This window comes from Phycodurus eques, chromosome 10 (assembly GCF_024500275.1).
Source record: "Phycodurus eques isolate BA_2022a chromosome 10, UOR_Pequ_1.1, whole genome shotgun sequence".
Classification (NCBI taxonomy): Eukaryota; Metazoa; Chordata; class Actinopteri; order Syngnathiformes; family Syngnathidae; genus Phycodurus; species Phycodurus eques.
This window is the reverse complement of record NC_084534.1, coordinates 13,866,733-13,884,263: the sequence shown is the minus strand read 5'-3', so window position 1 is coordinate 13,884,263 and position 17,531 is coordinate 13,866,733. Positions and strand designations below refer to the sequence as shown.

At 42.4% G+C, this 17,531-nt stretch overlaps 1 protein-coding gene across 4 annotated transcripts in view; it reads left to right on the top strand.

Moving 5' to 3' along the window:
- Nucleotides 1-5,108: 5,108 nt before the first annotated feature.
- foxp4 (forkhead box P4) overlaps nt 5,109-17,531 on the top strand; it is a 101,607-nt gene continuing 89,184 nt past the window's right edge. For 3 of the 4 annotated variants that reach the window (XM_061687460.1, XM_061687462.1, XM_061687458.1), the window contains exon 1: nt 5,109-5,669. The gene's annotated coding sequence lies outside the window, so the exon portion shown is untranslated. Of the gene's footprint in view, nt 5,670-9,542; nt 9,699-17,531 lie in introns of those variants that run through there. The other variant, XM_061687459.1, reaches the window with a different exon arrangement.

The window sequence follows — 17,531 nt, the reverse complement described above, 5'->3', positions numbered from 1 at the left end:
AACATAATTGTAAATATTCTACAACTTTCCACTGTTTCAGCCTCCATTGAAGAAAGACAAAACGCTGGTCGTAATGTCATATGTTTCTTAAACGGAAAATTACCCCAATGACAGTGGTGGACAGCAATTTCAGGGACACTAGCAAAATGTTCAATATGATTCTGAAAATGGAAAATGCATGAGTAAAATTACTTGGTTTAAATAACCTCTGGATAATAAAGCCATGTGGGGAAATGTTTTATTATTGCACACATTGTAGTTAGCAGAGCAATGTGTGTGACATACCCAAAATCATGTAAATGCAATGAGAAAATGGTATTTTAAAAAAGGAAATGTTTTAAGAGACTTATCAGTGAACTGGGATGTGTGCAAATGTGCAAATACGTGAGTTTCATTATTCTTCTACATTTTCCCGATGACAGAGTGATTCTGATGGCACACAAAAGGCACTCCATAGTGAGATTGACACATTAATGACGCAGGTTGTTTCGCAGTTATAAACATTATCAAATTCAAGCTTAAAGTGACTGGTGCAAATGAGAAAAGGATCCAGTTGGATACACACTCTCTCACACACAAACAGTAGCGCAGTCGCATACACAGCACGCAGATGTACAGTATGCATATTATTGATCGTACTAATGAATATGTGGTGATTTACTGCCGTGGTGGCCCTTTGTGAGTTGATGCTCTGATGGACTGCCATCATTTTCAAATGGTAAAAGCTTCGATAGAGGAAAGATAGGAGGCCAAATCCCCTTTAATAGCCTATGCCAAATTATTACAAGATCCCCCTTTGAGTTATAATACACATTTTCTTCTTCCCTCCGCTGGCATTTTTTCCCCTTTTGCCATTACAGGCTGCATGATGTAATGCCCAAATTTCTTCAGAGACAGTAATCTCAACACTGATTATACTGTCAATTAGTAAATGAATGAGGCGGTGAGGGAGAAAAAGGTGGTAATAACTCTGCAAAAGGAGTTGTCAGGCTTCCAAAATACATCAAGGACGAAGTGAGCTATGCAGACAGTAAAAATTGCCCAATCACACAACTGTCTATTTGCAAGGAAAGCATATAACACCAGTGTACCCACTTAAACTGCCCTTTTTATTTGTTGAATAGAGCTTCTTTTTTTAAACACTGACATCGGTCCTTTACACCTAAATCAATATGCAGTGAGAGAGATTCAAGTTATCTGCAGTTTTAGCTTCCTCTAATGTGTGCTTGCAACTGCTGCGTTGAAGCAATTATGCACCAGTGTGCATCTAAAAACACTACAGATATGTCAGTGCAGAAAGGTAGGAAAAAATGTTCATGACAGTGAACTGTTCTGTTTGGATCATTTATTTATGGGTTGTTTTTCCTGAGTTTCTACGCAGGCAAACCATCTGTTGTTCTCTGAGTACATAATGGCAAGACTCAGCCTGGATGCAAGGATGTCAACAGGTCACTGGCTTCCCCTCACACACACAAACACACAAACACGCACACACACACACGCACACACGTACAGCGAAAGAACGAATGTCATGACAATGCTACGTTTAATCAATTTTCTATTTTCTCCTTTAGAATTAAAAATAAACACTATACACGACAAAGGTTCTTGTACATTTGATTGATTGATTTTGATCCGAATTTAAAATTAGGCGGCACGGTGGTGAATGGTGAGCACATCTGCCTCACAGTTCTGAGGACCAGGGTTCAAACCCAAGTTTGCATGTTCTCCCCGTGCCTGCGTGGGTTTTCTCCAGGTACTCTGATTTCCTCCCACATCCCCAAAACATGCACGGTAGTTAATTGACAACTCTAAATTGCCCGTAGGTGTGAATGTGAGTGTGAATGGTTGTTTGTTTCTATGTGCCTTGCGATTGGCTGGTGACGGGTTCATGGTGTACCCCACCTCCCGCCCGAAAATAGCTGGGATAGGCTGCAGCAGCCCGCGACCCGCGTGAGGATAAGCGGTAAAGAAGATGGATGGATGGATGGATGGATGGATATATATATATAAAGAGGGAGTGAGTTTTGACTTTTAACATACTGTACTTTATCGGTTCCATTCTTGATTACGTAAAGAGGAAAAACAAATGTGCACACTTGGATACAATTGGGAGAAAGAGAGAGCAGCAATGGCCAGTGCAATAACTTGACAAAAGTCAAATAAATAAAAAAAATATACTGAAACTTAAGTGATGAAAATTAGGCATTGCTTTTTCGTGGTCCATCCATCCATCCATCCATTTTCAATTATTTTAAAAACAATGAAACTGGCCTGGACCAAAATGATTGGAACCCTAAAAGTAATATAGTGTTGCACAACCTTTAGAGGCAATTGCTGCAATAGAATGATGTCTGTAATTCTTAATGAGTCTTCTGCAGCTGGAAGGCTTGTCAATGTAAATAATTTCAGTCACGACAGTTTCAAGTGATTTCAGTAACCACTGTGAGTTTTTTTTCTTTAACAGGAGTCTACCAAAAATTTATCCAGGCATTTAATTGATTATCTGCCATTTAAAGTAGAAAAATAAAATGAGAACGCTTAGTATCGAAATACTACTTAAGAGCATTTTCTTCATAAAACCTGAGTCATAGACATTTCACTACAGACTGACAACCACGTTTTTTTCCTAAACACATTCTGACGGCTCAAATCTCTTATGACAATGAAGCACTTTGCCAAATGCCATTTGGCCCTTTAAATGACCACTGTACTTTCAGGTTGCAGATGAGCCTAGCTAGCTTGCATTTTTCACATAATTAACATACCAAATATGCTTGGTAAGGTTTTTCTAAATTATGCGCCTCTAAATATGTGTCATGAAATTATCACTTTAAGTTGATTCAAACAAACTACTGCAGACAGAGGAGCGAAGGAGCTAAGTGACAACACACCTGTTGTTACAGTGCATCCGGGACTTATAGTTTGTATTAGATATGTTTTGTTGTCCAAATCTAGTAGACATTATAGTGGAAACTCCAAAATTGAAAGCCACAAAATTTTTACAGTTTAGGTGTTGAAATCTTGCAGTAAAAAAGATGTCTCAAAAATCCAATAAAAATTGGAGTTCAAACCATCATCAAACATGACGTCAGCAAACGTGAGCCTAAACAGTGTATCTATGTGTGTCTTAGTTTGCACATCCGCCTCGCAGTTCGGAGGTCGTGGATTCAAACCCAGGCTCTGGCCTTCCTGAGTGGAGTTTGCATGTTCTCCCCGTGCCTGCATGGGTTTTCTCCGGGTACTCCGGTTTCCTCCCACTTCCCAAAAACATGCATTAATTGGAGACTCTAAATTGCCCGTAGGTGTGACTGTGAGTGAAAATGTTTGTTTGTTTGTATGTGCCCTGCGAGTGACTGGCGACCAGTTCTGGGTGTACCCCACCTCTCACACAGAGTCAGCTGGGATAGGCTCCAGCACGCCCGTGACCCTAGTGAGGACAAGTGGTACAGTGAATTAATGACTGAATGGACCAGCATCGCCACAGAACAGACTATGTTCAACTTTAATAATAATGCTAGACCACCACTAAAAATGACTTAAATGTGCCTATGGTCATCTCATTTGTGCTATGAATACAGCTCACTATACATCCTCAATCTCTGAGCTCGAGACACCAGAATGTTTCCAACTGTCAATGACATTCATTAAAAGGAGAACCATAATAATACTATATATATATATATATATATATATATATATATATATGTATATATATATTGTCAAACTCACTTGTGGCACAGGCCAAATTGTAGTTATGGTTTCCTTCAGAGGGCCCTTATGGCTGTGAAAACAAAAAAATCTTTAATCGCCTCATCATATTATTACACATGAACTAATTTTGGAATCGGCGCCACAGTGGGCGACTGGTTAGCACATCTGCCTCACAGTTCTGAGGACCCGGGTTCAAATCCGGCCTCGCCTGTGTGGAGTTTGCATGTTCTCCCCGTGCCTGCGTGGGTTTTCATCCGCTTTCCTCCTACAACCCAGAAACATGCATGGTAGGTTGATTGAAGACTCTAAATTGCCCGTAGGTGTGAATGTGAGTGTGAATGGTTGTTTGTTTCTATGTGCCCTCCGATTGGCTGGCGACCGGTTCAGGGTGTACCCCGCCTCTCGCCCCGAAGATAGCTGGGTTAGGTTGCAGCACGCCCGCCTCCCGAGTGAGGATAAACGGTAAAGAAAATGGATGGAAGGATGGAAATAGTGCAAGTGTAAGTTATATAGTAAAGCGTGCTTCTGTAGGGGGTTTCAAACTCTTCTTCCATGTACCCCCCTTTTAAGTTTGAGCATCTGCCCTTCCGAAATTCTTTGCACGCCCCTGGTCACCAGTCAACCACACAGCACATATACCCCAACAGCCATACACAGTCACATTCCCAGTGGACAATTTAGTCTTCAATTAACCGAATGCATGATTTTGGAATGTGAAAGGAAGCTGGGGGAAACTATGTAAACACGGGGATAAATGCAAACTTTTGAGATAGAAAGGCCACAGTTGAGGTTTGAACCTGCAACCTCAGAGCTGTAAGAGCAGATATGCTATTCTAACCGATAGTGGTTGCAGGCAACTTTTAGAATCTTTTCTTAGTTAGTCAGTTGATCATTCTCTGACATTCGTTGTTATTTAATGTGCTTTGTTTCAACCACCCCGCGACCCTAGTGAGGAGAAGCGGCTCAGAAAATGGATGGATGGATGGATGTTTCAACCAAGTAGAGACTTTTGACTAACCACTTGCATGAAAAAAAGAGTCAATGAAAACACCATCTGTCCTTTTGTTATATTAGGGATGAAGAATGCAATAAGAATCACTCAAAACACGAAGCACAAGTAAATGCTGAACTGGAGAACACGCAAGTGTACTATAAAGTTCCCCAAAGAGAAATCAAATCATCCGACGTGAGGGGAAAAGGAGAGAGAGGGGCGCTGTTTTCCTATTGTAGTGGAGCTTTGAAAAGGCGCACCTGCTTTAGAGGCATTACGGTAGCGCACAAACTGTCCCCTTGCAGAACGCACACACACGCGCGCACACACACGCACACACACGCGGTACACGCACGCACGCACGCACGCTGCCCTGGTGTTTCAAGGCTGATTTCCAGCGAGGGAGCGTCAGAGTGGATGGCAAAAAAGAGCGGAGCGGCGGCGGACCAAGTTTGTGGCGCGGAAAAAAAAGAAGCAAAAAAGACAAACGAGAGAAGCTTTTTTTTTTTTTTTTTTTTTTTTAACGAGATCGCGGGAGAGGCGACACTCAGGCGAGCAAAGCAGAAGTTGCGCACGATCGGCACACTTTGAGCGCCGCAATTGTTGTGACTTGACTCCAGAGGCGCACAAAAGAAGCGAACAAGGAGAGGACTAACTCCCGATCAGGCTTTTTCCCTCTTCGCTCCTCTTCCACTCTCCTTTATTTTTTGCATCTTTTTTATTTTTATTTTTATTTTTTCAAGTCCATACACCCCCCCCCCCCGCGCCCCCCGGCCCCGCGCGCGCGCGTGTGCGTGTGTGTGTGTGTGTGTCCCTCTCCCCCACCGGCGTGTGTGGCGTTTTTGTCGCCGAGAGAGCGAGTGGACGCGCGGGGGGCCGAGAGGAGTCGGAGCCGGAGCCGGGCTGCCCACATGCTCCAAACCGCTGGCGTGAAAGTTGACTTCTTCCCAACACAAGAGAACAGGTTCATGCACAGCGCGCACGCACGCACGCACACACGCACGCACACACACGCTCACACTGTCTATTGTATTGTCTTGTCCGCGCTGCGAGAACACACGACTTTTCCCCACTTTCCTCCTGGTTTTCTAACTTGTAAGTCCCTCTAACCACGTGGAAAGGTGTCTCTTCCTGGCTTCAATGTGCCCACTTGTACGCGCTATCTTGTGTGTGTGCTCTTTCACGCTCACTTTTTGCCCCCAAACTTTTCCAAAATGCACCCTAAAAGTCAACTTTTTACTTTGTACTACAATGGTAAATCCAAAACGTCACCCAGCTGCTTCGCATGAAGACGTTTATTTATATTTAAAAAAAAACTCTTTTTGTATTTTTTTTCCTCCAAAAGTTCTTTCTATATACGTATTTGTATGCTTTGGGGTGACCTTTTTCTGTTAGTATTAAATCTCCCAGCGCTCAAGTAACTTTTGTCATTTATTTACAAGCAAATTGTAACTTCCCCCTTAATGAATCCCCACACGTCTTTTGACCATAAACGCCGACGTGAAGTTATGTGGTGGTAATTTTACAACACATGAGCTTAAAAGTCCTCCCCTTTTAAAGTTAGTTATTATTTAAATTTTGTTTAATCTTTGTATCACAACGGTTTTTTTTAATGAGCCCCTCGCTGTTGATAATAAACTCATTGTGTTAAAAAGAAAGAAGAAGAAAAAAGAAAGCTCTAGTGAAAAGGTCAGGGAACAATACCTTCTTTTCAAACCCGTTTTGACTTTGTGAAATTTTAACCGCCGTCTGTGACCTCGCTGGGTTTCTTATGATTTTGTGCAATTTTGCACGATTTGACAGCAAAAACTAAATGCCTCAACATGGACGAAAGTGGCATCCGCACCGTTAAAGTTGAATCAATTCCGCTGCATGGTGTATTCTAACATGTTGGACCTACTTAAAAAGGAACAATGTTTTCTTGAATGCAAAATAACAATTAAAAATGCATTCCACAATTTCAGGAAATTATTAGTTTTTTTGAGTTATATTCCAAAATAATAATAATACAAAAAGATTCCTTTTAAGGGTGCAGTTGAATGTACATTTTTAACTGCATGTAACAACTTGGCAACCTCCTCCTGACATCCGAAAGGTACATTTTCCATGTGAATCTTTAAAAAGAGTTATTATGACACATGTATGTGGACACAAAGGGGCGATAATTAATACAACAATTAATTGCAGTCACTTGTTTTGTGTCAATGGTCAACCTGACACCAGCATCATTTCCACTTGATTGATGGGCTGAGAGACATTTGTCATAATTAGTTTTATTTACTGTGTCATCCATCTCTCCAATTTTTCCTTCTGTTTTGTTTACTCTCCATCTTCCTCGCTGGCTTTTCTTTTTTTTTCCTTCACCGTGACACTCTCTTAATTGCACTTTAACAAAAGATGCAAAAGCTCTCAATCATGCTTTATGACCTTGTCACATTTGTGGTGTCAGACAGGTACTTGGTGGCGACTGCCTACCGTCAAATTGGAATTTCATGTAGATTGAAAAGAGGGGAAGAAATGCACACACGTTTGCTGTCAAATGCAAATAGGCCTCCTGTAAAAGTCTTGAAAGTGAAATAAGAATGTTAATGATGTTACTTTGAATGAACTGACAGAAAAGAAGTGACTGTGTTCAAATTCAGCAATTTGAAAAGAAATGACAGGAATATCCTCATTTTATCACAAGAGCGTATGTAAGACTCCCCTTGAATGTTTTTTTTTCTGCAAAAAAAATGTATTGATTTATAATGTGGATTCTGAAGTCTGTATTTTCTAGGACCATCAGTCACATCTAAAAAAAAAATACATTTAGTTGCTTTTTCCACGCTTTTTTTTGCATCGAGTCAAACTCCATTTATCAACTATATCATGGTTAATATGTTAAGATGTTATTCGTGTCTTTTGATGGAAATTCAAAGACATCGAAACAAAAGCCAAGTATAAGTTAAATTTGAAGTCGGAAAAAACTTTGTGTGTGAGGCTTTCTTTCTCTTGCCCTTGTCCACTATTGTGCATTTGCCTCACAATCAACACTTTTTTTTTCTTCACGGTTGCCTCCACGCTTTTGTTGTTTTCTCTTTTATTTTCCCTTCTCGTCTCATCTATCCCGACAGCTGTGTCTTTTCCGTGTCACGTTTTGTTTGTCGTGTGATGCTGGGACGGACCGCTATCAGTCCGAGACTTTCCAACGGGCAGTTAAGTGTGTATAAGTGTGTGTTTCTGACATCCAGGCATTGTGTGCGTGTGACTCTGCGTGCATGTGAAATGGTCTATACATGGGTAAAAATTGCAATAAATCTTATATGCTTACAAAAAAAAACCCCAAAAAACCTTCAGCCGAATTAAAAGCCATGCCGGCATGATTGTTTTAGTCCATAAACTCACTCAGAGGGTCCTCTCACCTCCATCAGAAGGGCTGCTGATAGTATGTGTACAATGAGGAGTATGTACGAAAGTGCTTTTTTTTCAATTCACCTGTGCTGCTCCAGTGAAAATGGACACTATTTGAAGTTTTAAATGCCCTGTGCGTCGGCTGTGTCCGTAATATGCTGCTAACCCCAGCCCACAAGTCTGAGTGGGCTTTTGGATGCAAAGTGATGTTGAAGAGTGCCCATATATGCCTTTGCTATAGTAAACATGTGGGCTTTGACCAGCAGGAGATACTGGCAGCTTTTTCTTCTATGGTGCCACTTAGCTGCAATAAAAACTGAAATGTAAAAATTTTCATTGAGGTTGGAGAACCAGAAAAAAAAAATTACATGCAGGCAGGGAAAAATATTTAATCACTTTAAATGTCGCCATTGAAATTAACATTAATGCACTGCATTAAACCATTGGTGGTAAAAGATTCAACAAGAATGATTTTGTTAATATTGTTCAAAAAATACATTTAATTTCACTTCGTGTGAAAAGTGTCATTTTTTTCAGTAATAAAATGTGTTGGCTCACTAAAATTATTAATGAAATATAATTAACAAATTAGTCGAAGTGCAGCAAGTGGGAATATGTTCTGGTAGTGTATTCGAGTGATTGACGGCATGGTGAAACTGCCGCCACATTGCTTTTGACTGAGTCCTGATTATACATGTGGTTCAAATTGAGCTTGTTATTTAGGAGAAGTAGAGGGCTCAGTGTGTGTGTGTGTGTGTGAGCGCACACGTTTAATAAATCCCTGCACATTTTTCAAAGATGAGATGTGTTTTCCTGAGGGGTCAGGAGGCAAGCGTTGTACTGTAATGTTGCAGGAGAGCAGGGCGAGGAAGAGGAGGAGTATGAAGGCATGAAAGATGCCCTGAGACATATCTTAAATAGATGTTGGCCACCTGTGAGCGAGGTGTGTGTTCGCTTTTGTTACCTTTTGTCTTTAAAAGGAGCTGTCAAGGCCGCAAACCTTATTCTTGATTTTTTCTTTTTTTTTTTAACTCCTTGATAAGATGACTCAGCGATTTTCGATGCAAGTGTCCGACACGCGACATATCCTAATTTTATGTTGGCCAGGCCCATTTTGAGTCTTTTTCAGTTGTTCCGCAGAACACCATCCCATTAACAGCTGATGGATGTGGGAGGGAGTGACCCAACAGTTTGAAGCGGAAGGGACTGTTTCCTATGAGCGGGTGTCGGTGGGGGAGTAGGGGTGGGGTGGGGAGGGGTGGTGGGACGGGGGTGTTGAAAAGGGAAGTGAGAGACAGAACGGAAGATAGAACATACGAGTGAAAAGGCTGGTAGGAGCGTCCAAGAGTTCTTGAGGCGTGGGTCATTACAGCTGAGGAAGCATTAGATCAGCCTCTCCAGGGTGCGTTTGCCACCTGAGGCCATGGTTGGAGCAAAGAGCGAGAGCTGAAGGGGTGGGGCACGCTTGAGTGTGTGTGTTTGGTGGTGGTGGGGGTGCTGTCAGTGTGAAGTCTGGAGGAATGAGAGCAGATCGGAAAGTAAGGAGGTGGCGGCGCTTTTCAAGTTTCGACGACAGAGAGAAGGAGTCGGAAAGGATCACGAGGTCAGAAGCACACTGGATGCTTCGTGCTCCTTCTCAGCTCATCTGGAGAAGGCACAATAACAACAAATCAGGCAGAAAAGACTATGCTACATGTGGACACATACTGTAATTATAAGGACATTAACATATAGAGACAATGGTGCATGAGATGGTGAACAAGCTTCACCTTGTACGTAAGTCTTCAGTGACCAAAAGGCCGTTTGGAGAAAAACTGATGCGCTGATGACGAGAAACTAACATGCACTCATGTTTACAGCATGTGTTTCAAATGGAGCATCTTGATGAACAATCACTCATTGGTCGTCCAGTCTCGTGCTAACTCCGCATTGCCGCTGACAGCTTTATTTGTGTTATGGATTTTCCGTCACTCCGTCCCGACTCTCTTTCCTCCCCTTCCTATCCCTATAGTCGGCTCCCCTCGCCTCCACCCCTCTGACCTTTTTGTAAGCGCTTCATCAGAGAGCTGTTGGCGTTTTCGAAAGCGCTGCGACAGACTGACAGGGTGGCCGTCAATCGAGCGGAGGAGCGAGGGAGCAGATCAGTGGAAAGCTTCGCTCGGAACAACAATGTGACTCAACTTTGTGCGCCGTCGCTTTAATGTGTATTGAAAAGGATGGTAGTGAAGGGTAGGTGACAGCTGCGAAGTGCGCGTCTCGTGGCATTATGGCGACGCTGAGGCGTGCGTTCATAAATCGTCTGACTGGAGAGACGTGCTACGGGCCTCTCGTGTGCTCGCTTGTCCACCGTGCCGCTGCAGGGATGAGCAAATGCTTTCACTCGAGTGCTCAGATTGACAACATTCTTCGCAAAGTTAGCCTCATTGAGACTTTTAAACATACTATTATTTTGTCTTCTCTCATTTGATTTGACTGTTAATTGGATTTGCTGCATTTGTAGTTGCTTGGCGTGCATCAAAATTTGGCACGAGCGTACTGTACAGTTTTAGCCTGTGTGCCACGTCATGGTGGACCAGGGAGCTAATAACCATTTAAATGCATCTCATTATGTCTTCTAATCCGTCAAGTATCGCGATGTTGGCGAACGCAGGCGAAAGTGTTGCTGGAGCTCTTTTATGGTATTAGTATTTGTGGTATTAGTTCCGGGGGGACACGGGATGCCTTAAGCTATTAGCATGTGAGGCGCCGTGCGGGATGATCAATCCCCTGACAGGATGAGCTGTTAGCCAGTATTCGACTAAATCACAATAGGCGGCCCAGCTTGACGGATTGACGGAGCTTTTGACACCCGGCCGGACCGCCCTTTTCCTTCCTCGTGCCGCATGTAACCTCACAGGGGAAATTAGAAGAGACCAGTGCTTAAGAACTCTGATTTTCTTTTTCTAAATAGTTTGTTTATCTTCTCCAGAACAAAAAATGGTAAAAGGCTATAGTTGTTTTTTTGTTGTTGTTTTTTTTTTTTAAACTCCTGCTTTGTGCACGGGGGGCAGACACTGCGCAGGGTTTACCCAGTAGGGGTACAGCCTCCATAGTGGGGTGCTACTAGAGCCACTATCAGGAGTCGAGGGGATGCTGTTGCTCTGTGCATACACTTATTGTGTGTGTGTGTGTGTGTGTGTGTGTACGTGCACATCCAATTAGCTGTCAATCACCGCGTGACCCTCCACCTCTCTCTCCGCCCGGGACTAAATTCCTCTGGTTTTAGGTTCTGTTTTTCAAGCGGCTGTGACGAAAAGAAAAAGCAAACAGGTCATCAGTTTTCCCAACTTGTATATATTCTTTAGGGTAGTTCATCATTGTGAGGAGATAGTTTGATATTATTTTTAAAAATGATTTCATCAGGGTTACAGATGTGGTTTAAGAGTTTCTTTCCAAGGGGGAGGATTGAGAGCTTTCGTGTCGACCCATCGGAGGCTGATTTTTTTTTTTCCCCCCACTTTGTGCTCCTTTGCCGGGCATTGAAACTGGTCTTGGTGTGCATGTGCTTACACATGCGCGTCTGTGTGCGGTGGGCATTGTTGGCCGAGAGACATCTGCCACTAGATTATTCCCAGCTGTTATCTGAATAATTGTGTAATCCCCTCCTCCCTAACACCCTTCCTCCACCTTCCTTGCCCTCTTGTCCCCTCTTCCATCACGGCGGGGAGGGATGAGCCTCGTTTCTGAGCCACTTGATTATGAACGTGTGAATGGACTGGCCACTTCATTAGGTACCCCTTTGCAACCGTCAATGCTAGAGCTGTAGCAGTTGTATTTTTTTTTCTGCGATAAATTGAATTCAGATTAGCTACACAAAAGGACAAGATCATGAAATAATTTCATTTTTTTTAAAAATGTGACATTATTATCTTTTTACAGGCTGAATTTTTGATCATATCTTGTGATATTGTGATGGTGTACCTAATGTAGTGGCTGGGAAGCACATGGGTGTATGTTGCTGTTGTCACCGGTCATTTTCTGACATTTGTACACGGATTTAAACACATACACACCTGCCTCCGACTTGGCCCTTCCTCACCTCTTCCTCCTCCTTGGCTCTCGGGGAAATAAAAGTATCCTAATCCCACCAGATCAAGATTGCCGTCCAGCGTGGCTTTGCCAGCCTGTGAATTACAGACAGCTCTCATGTTCCTAAGGAGGAAAGGCCATCTGTGTGTGTGCCGGTGTTGTTAGGCTATTTGTGTGTGTGTGTGTGTGTTTGTGTTGTTAGGCTTTGAAGACTTGCGGGGACGGGGATGCGATAGGAGGGCTACGTAAAAAAAAAGAAATAAAAGAAAAAAGATAAAGGCAATTAAGAAGTAGAAGCAAATGAAGTGTAAGATTTTTATTTTTATATTGTCAACATTGTGCATTATTATTCTCTCAAGAAATTGAATTCATGAATTCATTATCATATAGAATAATCCGTTTCAGTTATGATTTATTGCTTTGTTGCAACAGAATCGCACTCATTCTAAAAAGAAACCTCTTCTTTTTTTTCAAAATTTGAGGCGACTATTCTAATCTTATCTTGTAATCAAAAAGTTGATTTATTTCAGCCCATATGTGTTGTTCTTCTTAGTTGTGCTAATCAAACAAGCAATCCTTTATGCATTTAATTTTAATCCTAACAATTAACAATCCTTTATGTGTAACGTAGCTCTTAATGGGCTTTGTTTCCCTGTAGTGTTGTTTTAGGTGCCCGAGTTCTGATAGGCCGCCTCCATGTTGAAGAAGTTCCACTTCTCTTTTTCTTTTCTTTTTCTTTTTCTTCCTCTTCTTCTCACCTCTTGTTCTGTCTCAAGCTCACTCTGAGTCTCGCTGTCGAGCCTGTTGTCTCTAATTATGGCGGCTCTGCGTTCCCTCTCAGCCTCTTCATTACATCCCGGCTGTCATCACAGTTTACTTCCAACATTTGCAACCTCTCGTCGCACTCGTTCAATAGCAAGTCATTTAATTCTCTAGCAGTGATTTGACAGGAATGTGCCTCAAGGTCAATCAATCAGACCATTCAGCAGATTCAACACAATACAACCGAACCATTGAAAATGGAGACATTTCTGATGTATTCCAGTCCCATTTGTTAACTCAATATTTTCATGCTCAGCCGCTGTGGGTTAACACACATTTCTCATTTGGCTGCCGTGTAAGCTCACAGATTGTGTTTGGTGGTCTGAATACACTGCTGGCTGAATGAAGATGTTGTCACTACACCCGCTCGTCCCTGAAATAAATTAGGTGGCGTACATTTGCATTACTCCTCCTATTAAGTTTTTCGTCAGTAAGTAAAAGAGGAAAGCCGTGTTGAAAGGCACCAGTTGGCTAGTGAAGGTCAGAGCTGCCGCATGCGACCTGTAGTCCTAATCTGCAACATGTGCTGCTGCAGTTTTGTATTGTCTAAAGGTCACTTAGAAACAGTTGATCAGGCCCGGAGAGTCGTCAACAGAAACAGCAGGGAGGAGACTACAGTGTAAGAACGAGGACAGATGGGACAGGAGGCTGAGCGACAGGCTTTTTGGTGTCCAGCAGGGGTTTGTCATCAGATTGCCCGCAGAGTGGGCAGACGGAATGAAACTAAAAAACATTAGTGTCTTATTGTGGGGTGCAGACTTGATAGAAGAAGAAACATCACACAACTGACAGGCCCTCTTTCTCTCATTTCTGTTTTGCTTTTTTCCCCACTCCGCGCTCGATCACTCCGTTGCGAAGGGTCCGTGTTATGCAGTGTTTATTTGTGGTACAGGAGGTCTATTTTCGACTAATGTAATAAAGCAGGTCACATGGGCTGTACTGTGCAGCTTGACCTTTACTGAAAGGGTCAAGCTGGTCTTGTTGAGGTGTAATTCGCTGCCTAAACGCAACTCCACGCTGGAGGGGAAAATGCCGAGAAGGGGAGGGGTGGGCCCATGTAGCTCTCTATCCCCCAAATTTGAATGTCTCTTCCCCTGCCCCCACTCCCCCTCCCACAGAGTTAATTGAAGGGGAAATTGATAGTTGTGTGCAGTAATTGTGGCTTTAAGAATTCTCCCATCTCCCCCGGAGAAAGATGGAGGACAGCTGGAGTAAAGAGAGGAAGAAGCGGGGGAAGATGGAAGTACGAACAACTCCGCCCTGGAGCTTTAATGGGGGCTGACTGGCTGATGAGGGAGCGCATTGATTGGTTGATCTTGAAATATCGCTAAATTCTAATATTAATTCCATTGATGATCCAATCACAGAACTAGTCCATCCTCCTCTCTTTCCGACTGATTTTTCTCTCTTATTCTCCTCATGCCCACCACCCTCCTCCTCCTCCTCCTCCTCCTCTTCCCAATCTTTCCTCGCCTCCCCGAGGAGGCCGGATGGACAGATGAGCCGAGTGCGCTGTATCTGTTCGGTTCTGCTCTGCTGATCGCTCAAGTAGAGAGAGAACTTATCTTCGTCTGATGGCACTGAATGGACTTCTCTCGCTCTCTTTCTCTCTCTCTCTCTCCAAGAGGGGCTTTCCTTTGCCAGGGGCAGAGATTTTATAATTAGTATTCCTCTAGAAATAGAAAACTAGTTTTCTCAGGTGAAGTCACCCTCTGATGAGTAACTCTAGCAGGGTATAAAGTGAAATCTATGTCAAGGAAATGTATTTTTATTACTTCTCGTGTTCACTTTTCGACTAAACAATTACAAACGCAGGCAATAGCGCACGTGACTTGATCCTCATATTAACTCAGCGTACTAGTTTATTGCATACTTTACAAAACGTCCTTGCTCGATTAGGGGGACAATAATGATCACTTCATCAATTATTATCTTTTATTATTTCAGTGGGAAAGGATAATCTGAACAATCTGAAGTGTACTGGACTCGTTTTTCTTCAATTCCACACAATCAATTAATATTAATCAATCTATCGATTACTACGCCTTAACCTATTGTATGCTAAACCGTGACTTTATCGCTGCTGTTGGCTCCCATTTATTCCCTCCCTGTTTTCCTCCTCCTCTCGTTCCCTCCTCTGACACCTCTCATCTCCCCCTTTTCTCTTCCCCTCCCCCCTCTCGTTTTGCTTTCTCTGTCCGTTAATGAGAATGTGTTAACGAGAAAGAAAGATCTATTGGGTGTAACACAATTTATCAGTACGGCGGAGGTTCGCAAGAGGGGAGAAAGAAAAGACATTGGCGGCGGGCCCTTCAAAGAAGTACTATTCTTGTGCTGATGAATGTTTGATGAGACAGTGAAAAGTTCCCCCTCTAACGTCATGCTGTCTGAACAGAGGAGAACAGAACCGTTCTAATCATGCCGCACCGAAAAGGAAAAGAAAAAAAAAAAGACCCAACCAGATTTAATTAACTGATAAGAAATGACTTCAAATTAATTTTTCAAGGATGTTAGATTTTGATTAAGAAGAAACTCTGAAAAGAAACAGACGAATAATCAATTTTTTAATCAACATAGTCAAATTCTAACTGGTTAATATGATAATTGTAGCAATTAGGGTAAATATTGTTTTGTAACATCTGTGCATCCCGTTAGAGGAATCCTAACATCTTTACATCTAATTATCATATTATTTTTGTATGTGCCTACCTCTCACTTTTACCATTCTTTCTTTTTTCATTCATCATTACAGGCTAAAGGGATGAGAAGTGAGAAAGATGAAACTTTCATAGGGACACGTGATTGGGGCCCTTTATGCACCTTGATTGCAGAGGCAGTTATAGGAAAGGGACTTGTGCAGAATGACTTTATTTCTGCTGGTTTTACATTACAAGGCTGAGATGGATCTTTAGATTAACGTAGTTTATAGCCGCTGGCTTCACTATGCGTGCGGGTGCGTGTGTGCTCTCGCTTATTCAGAAGCAGGCAAACTTACTCACCGTTTCTAATCCGTAAACTTTAAATCGTCTATTCAGTGAGAGGAAAGGGGAAAATCTGATCCAGCTTGGCTGAAAGATTGCGCTGTTCACCTGCTAGTGGCCATAAAATGTGACTGTGCGTGTGTTTATGTGTTTGTGTGTGTGTGTGTAGTTGCATAGGTATTGTAAAGGAGGTGAAAAGGGGCCAGTTAAATGCGGAGAAAGTGCTGGCAGGGGGTCAGGGGCCTTTACAAGAGCTGCAAGTTCTTTACTTCAAAGACATCTTATGCCTGGACAAACACTACCCCTGCTCACACTTGCACGAATACACACACACACACGTACCTTCTCAAGGTTCCTCTCTTTCACCTCTCAAGAGATGAACATCCATCTCATCCTTGCTTCAGCGGCGTCTGCCACTAACTGACTGACAAAGTGTTTGGTTGCTTTAATTATATGCTGCTCTTATGATACATGCTGTTTCCATTTGGCGACACACGGACACGCACACACGTACCCAAACACACGCGTGCGCATCAAACGAATAGGTATTCCAAGCACAGCCCTCTGGATTGATCATACATATTCAATTAGCAGAACTCATTAAGAAAACTTGGCATTTGTTGTTGTTTTTCACCCCCCTTTCTCGCTCCACTCCTTGTTGCGCAAAATGAATGGTTTTGATATGCTAATTAGTGGGTAATTTAATTTCAAAAGACCTCAATTAACAGCAGCGTTGTGGACACGAGGAAGTTAAGCAGCGTAATCTAATTTGCATTAGTAACGAGCAGGGAGTAATTAGTCTCTAATTAGCCACTTCAGACAGCACTTGTGTTTACTTTCCTAATGAAGTGGAGGGACTTTTTTTTTTTTTTATAGGGAACCGTGTGAGTAAGTAAGCGTCTTTATGAGGCTTTTCCATGTACGTGTGAGTGTGTGTGTATGTGTGTGCGGGGGGGCTACCACACTTTGGCTCCCTGTTACACACATGAGCACCCTAAACACACATGTACAAGCACAAACAAACACTGCCCATCAAATGAGTGTGTGATTGGGCGTCATAGCCTATCTTGATGAGCTCACTGACACATGCCTCTATAGATTGACGTGTTTGTTTTTATCTGGATGATGTTTGAGTGCTATGCAACAGCTCACATTGTCACATTAAGGCAGCCATTCAGAACCCAAAATGCGTTGAGCATCATTGCGGCAGAGAAAAACGCTGTCGTAGGATATTTAACGATCTTTAGTTGCCACACAATTTCTCTCCAAGGGAAATTTTGATTCACATTAGTTGTCTTCTGTTTTTTTATTTAGTTTGTTTTTGTACAGAATATGTATATTTTATAGCAATGCAATATATATGTATTTTAGTAAGGTTAGGACAGAGTGAGGAATAATTTTGGGAAACTCTGCATCAATGAATTAGCAATAGAGAGTATAAAGTGACTGATGGCATTCTGGCTTTGTTTGTAGGATATACTATACAACACTGAGCAAAAATCTTACATCACCACCAGCTTTGTTTTATAATGCCCCTTTCAGAGCAGTCAGTATGACTTCTAAAG